This window comes from Dermacentor silvarum, chromosome 4, assembly GCF_013339745.2.
Source record: "Dermacentor silvarum isolate Dsil-2018 chromosome 4, BIME_Dsil_1.4, whole genome shotgun sequence".
Taxonomy (NCBI): Eukaryota; Metazoa; Arthropoda; class Arachnida; order Ixodida; family Ixodidae; genus Dermacentor; species Dermacentor silvarum.
Window position 1 is genome coordinate 146,159,478 of NC_051157.2, and position 10,272 is coordinate 146,169,749.

The following is a 10,272-nucleotide window of genomic DNA, read 5'->3' on the forward strand; positions in this document are numbered from 1 at the left end:
CACAGCTATGCGAGAAGAAATTTTGCGTGCATGTCACGATGAACCCTCATCTGGACACATGGGCGTGAGCCGTACATTCGCCAGGATTCGTCTGAAGTACTACTGGCCGAAGTTATTAGCATCCGTGCAGCACTATGTCAAGACTTGCCGTGAGTGTCAAAGGCGCAAGGCTCCGTCCGTAAAACCGGCAGGCCTCCTCCAGCCAATAGAGCCACCAAAAGCCCCATTCCAACAAGTCGGTATGGACCTGCTTGGACCCTTCCCAACATCATCTTTAGGCAAAAAGTGGATAGTTGTGGCCACGGACTATCTGACTCGTTACGCAGAAACTGATTCCCTGTACAGTGCAACGGCTGTCGAAGTTGCAAAATTCTTTGTTAACAATATCGTGCTCAGGCATGGCGCTCCCACAGTTGTTATTACCGATCGTGGAACAGCCTTTACTGCGGACCTAATGAAATGCTTGTTGCAAATGACACATACTGATCACAGGAGAACTACGGCGTACCACCCTCAGACAAACGGTTTAACTGAACGTCTCAACAGAACACTGGCTGACATGCTTTCGATGTATGTCGATGTGGAACATAGGCTGTGGGACGAAATTTTGCCGTACATCACCTTCGCATATAATACGGCCGCTCAAGAAACAACATGAGTTGCCCCATTTGAACTTGTTTTCGGCCGAGCAGTAACCACAACTCTGGATGCTATGTTGCCGTTAGACGAAGAAAACAATAACTCATCTGACCTAGATGATTTCTTGCAAAGAGCCGAGGAGGCACGACAGATGGCAAGGTACCGAATACGCCGCCAACAACGCATAGACTCCTGCCGGTACAACCAGCGACGTAGTGATGCGCATTATCAGCCCGGTGACAAGGTGTGGCTATGGACCCCAGTGCGACGTCGTGGACTGTCGGAAAAGCTTCTCTGCCGTTACTTCGGCCCTTACGAAATACTTCGTCGTATAAGCTACGTCACTTACGAAGTGAAATCCGCTGGAAACGAGAGCTCAAGACGGCGCAACCCCACGGAAGTTGTACATATCGTCCGCATGAAACCCTACTACGAGAGATGATGAAAAAAAAAAAGTGAGAGCTCACAGGAACCACTACTTTCTCTGACGCATCGGGCCGATGCGTTAAGGAGGGGATAATGCCGCGACAACTTGGCCACATTCAAGTTGCGTGCCCTTCGTATTGGACACTGTGCACGCCGTACCGTGGTGTTGTTCAGCAACAACAGGCAGCGTTCTTCGTGGCAGGAGCACCCGGTTGGACTGGGCTCGCATGCGCCACGCGCGCGAGGCAGGACTCGAGAAGAAAGAACATGGTGGAACGCCAGTTTTAGAACGCGACTGCCGGGCATTCTTCACGACCGCAGTGACTTTTAGTCGTGGGCACAGGTTCGCGCTTATTAAATATTGTTGTTTTTCTTAACCTGTGTTCCTCAACATCGTTACATATGTTTGGTGTAGTAAGCGCTAAACCCAGTTACTTGTAGGAAATACTAGGAACATTCTGCGGAGGGAGCAGAAGCGGCGGCAAGAAACAAAGAAATGGTCCATAGTTTTGGTTCATTACAAAAAGAACAAAGGTTAGTTATAGACAAACCAGATCTATGAAGGTAAAAATTTAGGCGGGGAACTCTACAACGGAAGCTTGATAATGTCACCTCGCATTGTCGTGAAAGGCATTTGCTCGTGTTCCACCGGAAATTTAGATGTCGAAAATCCTCTGCGGAAAGTAGGGACGATTTAGTACAATTTAGAAATAAAAAGCGTTTAAATCGAGCACCTGTTATAAAAGCGAAATCAGGAAGGATATTTAAGACAGGACCATTTAGTGACAATGATGCGAGCGAGTCAGCTGATTATTTAAAGAAATTCCACTATGACCGGGGACCCATACAAAGCGGACTTCAGACAAATTGTCTAGAACAAGAGTCGAAAATATACTGAGTAGGTGTGAATGATTTGTAGAAGTTAATGTGTACAAACCGACAGCGCATCGGTAACAATTATTACTTTCGATGTCTGTGTACCCAATTTTCTAATCGCTAGAATGATTGCCAGAAATGCTGCAAGAAATATTGGGGTGTAATCTGCTTAGACGAAGAGCAAAAGACCAGTTAAGCTGATTTGAAAAGATGCGCACTCCGGCCTTCTCTGCATTTTCTCTGTGTAGCAGTGTCCGCAGAAATAACCAAGTGAGACTGAAATTGAATTAAAGTGATCTTGAAGGAGACCTTCAAGTATGCGTGACGGAAGAAGTCTTGCGTGTTTTGGAAAAGATCATCAAAAATCAAGTTCACCTTTAACGAATCAATTTTTGGAGAAATCAGGCACGGTAGGCGAACATGAAGTTTTGATAACAGCGTCTGAACAATAACAACTTGAGGTTGTCGATAACGCCGCCAATGTGTTCGGAAAATAAATCGGGATAATTGATGAAACGGATTGCAAACGGGATAGGGATGTATCATAAAGCTTTAGAAAAGTCACGACAGTAAGTTGCTTAAACCTGGACTCAAGCGGGAAAATTTCAGCCTCCAGATAAAGCACATCATTAGCCACAAAACGTGGCAACCCAAGACAAAGACGTAGCGCTTGCCTTTTTAGCAGTATTAAAGGTCTTAGCTTGTAAGCGGCACATCCTGAAAAAAGAACACAGCCGAATTCGAGAATAGGGCGGACGTAGAGTTTGTAAATCATCAGCAACGTAGCCGTATGCATACCCGTCTTTTTATTACTGAAACGGCGCAAGAATGCCATTGCACGTTCTCCTTTCCTAGCATTTGTTTCGATTTGGTGCTGGCCAGTTTAGTGTACCATCATAGGTTATCCCCAAGTACTTCACAGCTGCAACTTGCGGTATTGGCTCAATTCGATAATGAAGAGAAATGAAAACGGGATTTGATAATGGAAATACAAGTAACGCGCATTTCTTAAAGTTAGGGAAAATGACAATCCGTCCAGCCAGATCTCGAGTGCAGACAAATAAGATTGTAAAATTTGGTGCAACGTATTGATACCCCGTGATGAGGAGAAAAATGCAATGTCATCAGCATAGAGGTAGAGTTGCACATCCTGATGAGTTGGGACAGAAGATAACAAAATATTAAACAAAAGCGGAGAGAGAACTGATCCCTGTGGTACGCCTCTCGTCTCTTTATACGTACCCGATGTCACCCCATCCTTGAAACAAAAGAATTTTCTATCAGAAAGGAACTCTTCTATCCAGGCCATAATATAGTCTGGAACAGCACATCTCACTAATCTAAAAATTAAAATTCCCTGCTCGACACTGTCATATGCTTTTGTAATATCTAAAGTTACTAAAGCTGATACGTTTCCTGATAATCCTGCGAGTCGGTCGAATGCGGCTTTCTAAATCAACGTGAGCTGACCATATTGAACAATGAGGCCTAAATTCTATTTGTCTCGAGCACAGAATACCCTTGGAAGAAGTGAAATCATTGAGCTGGACATGGATTACTTTTTCTATTATTTTGACTAGGTTCGATGTAAGGGAATGGGTCGAATGTTGTCCAAGACATATCCGAGGTTTAGATTTTTTAGTAAAAGTATAACTTTTGCAATTTTCCAGGAGTCCGGGATCCACGTATATTGAAGGGAACTGTTAACTATATTCAAAAGCTCATTAGGGAAAGAGTTAAATAATAATTTAATCATTGCTGTTGTGATACGGTCAGGTCCAGGAGCCGATTGATGAGCAGTTAAAATGACATCGGATAATTCCGTCATGGTGACTTCTACAAACTCGTATGTCGAACTATGAAGCCTTCTAGGTCTAGGACACAGCGAAGAAAAACGAGTTTCAAGACCTTTCGCGATATCATCTAGTAAATCTGCCGCTTCTTTGGGGGATAGTACATCGGAATGTGACCATACGGACTGCTGGAAAGATTTTTCGCTCCGTAGAAACCTAAAAAGTGCAGATCTTCTTTCTGGTTTTGATAAAGATGAATGCAGTCCGTTTTTTTTGTTCCTCTTTAGCTTTTGCAGCAGTTTTAAATACAGCTGCATAGAATTTATAGCCAAGCCAATTTTTCGGTGAATGATTATGTTTGAAACTTTTTCTATGCTGCTTTTCTGCGCCTATAAGCTCGTGTACATGCTTCGTTCCACCAAGCTGAGTTTGACGGTGATCTCCCAGACATCACCGTAAACTCAGCGGGCTGAATCGAAGAATGTAAAAGCGATACCACCGAGTCAGCCCTCCGCTGTTCATCACTAGGGGTTAACGATGATACCCCTGCATTTATAGCTGACTTATAAGTTTTATAATTAATGAGCCGTTTTTGCCGTACAATAGAAAACTGACGTGAAAGCATAATTTCAAATGTAATGGGTAAATGATCGCTACTTGTTCCATTATCAAAGGTGTCCCACGATGAAATAGCCATCTGAGCGGAAGAGAAAGTCAGGTCTAATGCAGATGAGAATCGCCCACGTAGAAAAGTAATTTGACCTGAATTATGACATTGAAAATTGCTACCATTGATCCAATTCCACAACCTCTTTCCACAAACATCCGTTTTCATTCCCCAAGATGTATGATGGGAATTAAAGTCTCCTGCTATCGCATTGCATGTATGTTCGCATTGCATGTGAACAATTTCGGCACAATGAGTCCAGGTGATAAGTGCACTTGACTCCATTCGGGAAGTACACATTACCCACTGGAAACGCAGCGCAACCAGGCAGTAAAAAATCTAAACCTAAAATTTCACAGTCTGAACATATATATTCAAAAGTTACAGTTACCTTGTGGTACATTTTTGAGGAAACTAACACTAGTAGCCCACCGCCTCTACCTGGGCGATCTAAACGAAATGTTCGAAAATTATTAATAGTAAATCGTTGATGTGATGAAAGCCATGATTCTTGAAGTAAAATAATATCTGGAATTAGATTATGAGCTAGATAAAGAAGGTCAACGTAACCGGAGGAAATAGGGCGGCAATTCCATTGAAGGACTCTTACTGATGCTATTGTGATCCTAGTATGGATGATTCCACGGCAGAACGCAACGCATCCTGCTCGTGGTGTTCAATACTTTTTTTCCTTTTTTCGCCTTAGATTTAGGAGAATCAGTTGGAGACAGTGGGGAACACTTACGTCTATTGCTGATGGTTCCAAGCCTCATGTGCCCAAAGGAGGTGCTGGGCACCGCAGTCGGTGATAGCCGAGAAGCCACGGAGGTATCAGACTGAACCTCTGCCTGTCTGTCGAAGTTTGTTTCTTTTGAATATTGAGCAGAACTAGTAGCTGAATTGGGGGCAGTAACGGTAGAGTGCGATTGAAGGAGGCTGTTGAATTTAGCAGTCAGCATCTCGGCAATACCTTCGGCAAAGCGTGCTTGAAAAGTCGCTTCATCACTATTGGCATTGCCTTGTCAATAGCGGCGGCTACGGCGGCCGAAACTGTGGCTTCTAGAGATGTGGACTGACGGGATGCAGCAGCTGCGTATCCAACGGCACGCTCTTTAATTTCTACTATGGCTTCCGCACGAGAACAGTGGCGTTTCTCTGCAATCTCAAGCATCTGAATCTCCCGCCCTCACGCAGGGCAGTTATTATCCGTAGCAATATGTGCTCTATCGCACAAGCAGCACCTTGGCTCATCTACGTACCATGCTGATGCGGAATGAGAGCCGCCACAGCTGCAGCATCTCACAGAAGATCTGCAAGCATTCGCGCTGTGTCCATATCTCCAGCAGTTTCGGCACTGCAGGGGTCTAGGTGTCAATGTCTCCACACGGAATAAATATGGCCATGCCTTCACCTCGGACGGGCGCTTGAAGCCGGCGAACGTGACAATAACGCTCTCAGTAGGAACGTGGTTATCACCCACTGATCTATTGCATCTGTAGACAGAAACAGCACCAGCCGGAGAGAGAATATTTAAGAAGGCCTCAGGAGTGACATTAGTGGGAACCCCATGAACAATGCCTTTCACGCATGCAAGATGCTTTGGCACAAATGCACGAACCGCAATGTCACCGAATCTCGAGCAGTTAAGTAAGTCATTGAGGCATAGAACGTTAGACGACGTACATAGAATGCCAGTCTTGCCAAACCGCCTCACCTCCGAGATGTCAATGAAATGTTCCGTTATGGCACGCAGCTCCTCCTGGAAGCTTTCCGATTCAGTCAATAGAATGGTTCCACCATCCGTGGGAACGAGCGCCACGGGCAAGGTATTCACTCCGTTCCGAAGGAAACACTCCATAGGCACCGACTCAGTGGGACGGCTAGCCGACCATGGGCGAGCCCTGGCCGGGACAAGAGACCGGCATTCAAGGTCCCCTGGAAAGGAAAGGAAAGAAAAAGAAACAACCTTTAGAAGGAACAAAGTACTGAAATCAGTTAAAATGTGACCAATCCCCTCTCGGACACGTCAGCGATCGAGGAGCTCAGCGATCCTGTGCGCTAGCTTCTTCGCATGGTGATAACCATGCGTGACGTTCTGTCTCGAGGTTGTTGACGCTGGCGCTGCATCTTGCAAACACGTTTTCATTTAATGGCACTTACCCATCAAGAGGGGGTGTGCGTGAGGTGGGTGATGAAATACATAAAAAAACTGTCAGCCCTTCCACTGGGGTGGAGATGGAAGACCAGCGAAGCTGTACTATAGTGGGAAATATGTATTTACAATTATGACTAATAAGATTGGTTATTTGAACTATTAAACAATTAGAAATATATATGATCCGGTGGTTTTAACTCATTTAGTGACCACGGGATCGGATCCCGGCCACGGCGGCTGCATTTCGATGGGGGCGAAATTTCGAAAACACCCGTGTACTTAGAATTAGGTGCACGTTAAAGAACACCAGGTGGTTACAATTTCCGAAGTAATTGCTTGAGTAATTCTTTCCTTCGTTTATGTGTACGCCGAGGGTACTTATATTGCTTCACTATGGGTATTACATGCTGTTGAATTGACACCACGAAGTTACTCGTCTCTTTATTAAAGATCACAATTTCTGATTTCTCTGTGCTAAACTATTGGCCTAGATTTGTCGGTGCATTCCCACAGATATTCGCAAGAATCTGTAGATCTTTTTTATTGTCCGCTAGTAGCACAATGTCATCTGCGTACATCAGTCCAGGGACCTTCTGTTGCACCATTTGTCCATTACGCATGTAGGATAAATCAAAACCTAATTCGCTGTTTTCCAGTCGTCGTTCCGTATATCCTTAACGTAAAGCGTGAACAACAATGGTGACAGAGGGCAACCTTGCTTCAATCCTTGGTGAATTCCCACCATTTCATTACCTTTTCGACCTTCCCATACCAATTGTACTTGGTTGTCTTTATATATCTCCCTCAACAGCTCCACGAAATCGTAATCCATGCCTTAGTGCTGAAGAATATCCCATAACAATTCCCTGTCTACGTTGTCATAAGCTCCTTTAATGTCTAGAAATGCTATCGATAAAGGTCTTTTCTGAGCTACTGAAATCTTTATGCACTGAGTTAGTACAAACATATTATCCTCTCAGAATCTGCCTGGCCTGAACCCATTCAGTAGTCCCGGCGGGACTGGCGCGCCCTCTGGTGGTGGGTTCTCGAACCTGCCCCTGCGTGACACCGCCAGACAGACAGACGGCGAAGGGTCGACATAGAACAGCTCCGCTGTTAAAACTTCCGCCTTCATTCCACCCTGTGAAAGTGGATGTATACAGCGAAGCTGTTGCCCACGTTACACAAGCGCCACCACCGCAAGGCTTCGCACCGTCGACATCAATGTAGCGTCCACGACCTCGTGCGCGACCTTTCCGTTGGTGCTTCGCCGCCGCGGTGCACGTTCGCGGCGTCCATAAGCTTGCGCGTAACCCGCGTTCACGATGTGAACGTCAGTGAAATTTTATTGCGATAGCAATTATATGGACACTCTAGGCGAATTTCTGCCGTCGTAGTCGTAGCCGCGCTTTACGTGGTGTGGCGCTTTAGGCGCCGCGAGCGGCCGCCGGCGCGGCTGTATCTTCAAAGCCATCTGCGGCGCGGGTATAGTCCGCCCTCCCTGTGTACTCCGCGCACGGCGCAAGTCGTTATCGTGCAATTAATGGCAGCGACGCGTCGCAGGACACTTTTAATTTCAAAGAGCCGTCTGTCTTCCCAGTGCGACTGGCCAACTTCACCCCTTGCGTTGCGCCCCTCTCTCTAACCCTCCTTCTCTCTCACTCTGTCACCTGCCTGTGTGCTGTGCAATTTGGAAGTGTAGGCTGAGAGTAATGTGAAAATTCCTGAATGCAAGGGCTTTCGTCGAAGAAGTCGGCCCATTCGCAAAACATGTACTATCAACCAAAAAAAGTTTACGGAACAAGGGATCTGACAAAAAGAATAATATCTCCTCAGCCTCAAAACGCAGCCTTGACTTCCCATTTCCAGCCTCTACTGGTATATGCGAACAACATTGTGATGTACGGTTTTACTGGCTACTTTCAAAGGTTGCTGGGATATTTAGCGTTTTCTGAGATACCGTGGTCCGTAAACTTTTTTGGTCGATTGTACATGACCGGAGCGAAACAGTATAGCAAACCACCGTGTATCATTCAGCAAACTAAAAAAAGACGAAAAAAAAAGAAAGAAAGGAAAAAAATAAACCAAAGAAACATGGTTTGAATAAACACTTTGGAAGCGCAAAAGAACCTTTTAACGTTTATTGTATTTAAACCTGTCATTTGTCAATTTTCTTTGAATTTGTTCCGATGTATCTAGCTGCCGGGTACTGCCCTTCAAGCCCTCGTTTGGCTAAGGCATACCCGTTTTTGTAAACTGATATTGCATCTTTTTTTATGTCAGTTTCGATTTTAGCAGGGCCTCCGAATGTGAAATATTTGTTCGCGTAGTTCTTACAGAGGATTGTTTAATGAAAATTCTTCACTCAGCTAGGCACCCGCCGCGGTGCCTAGCTCCACTAAAAGTACGCCGGACTCAAATCTTAACTTTTTGAGCGAGTCATCCACACAAGACTTAGAAACTATATAGAAGACAATAACCTCTTGTCAAACTATATGCATGGCTTCAGGCCACACTTATCGATACAGGATGTATTCCTAAGACTGAAGGAAGAGGTACTGAGCCACATTCCAACAGGTAGTGAACATTTACTAGCGGCCCTAGACCTCAAAAGCGCATTCGATACCATCGCGCACGAATTAATATTGAAAGAACTTGAGAAAACTAGGTGCGGTGAAAAGACTTACAATTATATCAAATCTTTCTTGGGGAATAGAACTGCTACTATCGGCATAGGAGAAACCCGATCCGGCGCTTTCAATATGCCAAATAGGGGCACACCACAAGGTGCCATCCTCTCACCCCTACTGTTCAACTTGGGGATGAATAATCTAGCCCATAGGCTGGAAAAGTGTCCAAATCTGCATTTTGCCCTTTATGCGGATGACATTACTCTTTGGGCGACAAAAGGCTCAATCGGAACAAAAGAACAAGTTCTTCAAAACGCCATAAACATAGTGCACGATTTCGCCACTGAGAACGGAATGAAATGTGCTCCTGAAAAATCAGAATGCATTACGGTGCACGGAAAATATTACAACAAAACTGAAAAGGCTGAACTGAAGCTTGGAGACTCGACACTTAAAGAATCCCGAACAGTGAGGATTTTAGGGCTGTGGATACAACACAATACTAGAGCAGACCATACCCTAAACACTCTAAAGAATTCAGTAAAACTAATCACACGAATGATAGGAAGAATTACGCGGAATGGGAGAGGACTAAGCGAATCAGACGCATTAAGACTAGTTCAAGCTTTTGCAATAAGCAGAATTACCTACAGCCTCCCGTATCACGAGCTTAACCGTAAAGAGACAGATCAGGCAGACATCCTAATACGCACGGCGTATAAGGCCGCCCTGGGTCTACCACTGGGGACATCCACGGAGAGACTCGAGGCTCTTGGGGTGTACAACACATTTGAAGAACTCAAAGCAATGACAATGGTCACACAACGAGAACGCCTTAATATGTCACAGGCGGGCAGGAGGGTCCTAGAAGAGCTGGGATACCCGATCAACCCACAATACTGCAGCAGCGAACTAGTGGACATATCGAGGGAGATGCGAGAAAAACTAAAGATCTCCCCCATCCACCAAAAAATGAACCCAAAATATCATTCAGACAGGCGTAATGCCCGAGCCAAACAATTAGAAAAACGATTCAGCAATAACCCCGACACAATATACACAGACGCAGCACAGAACATTAAGGGG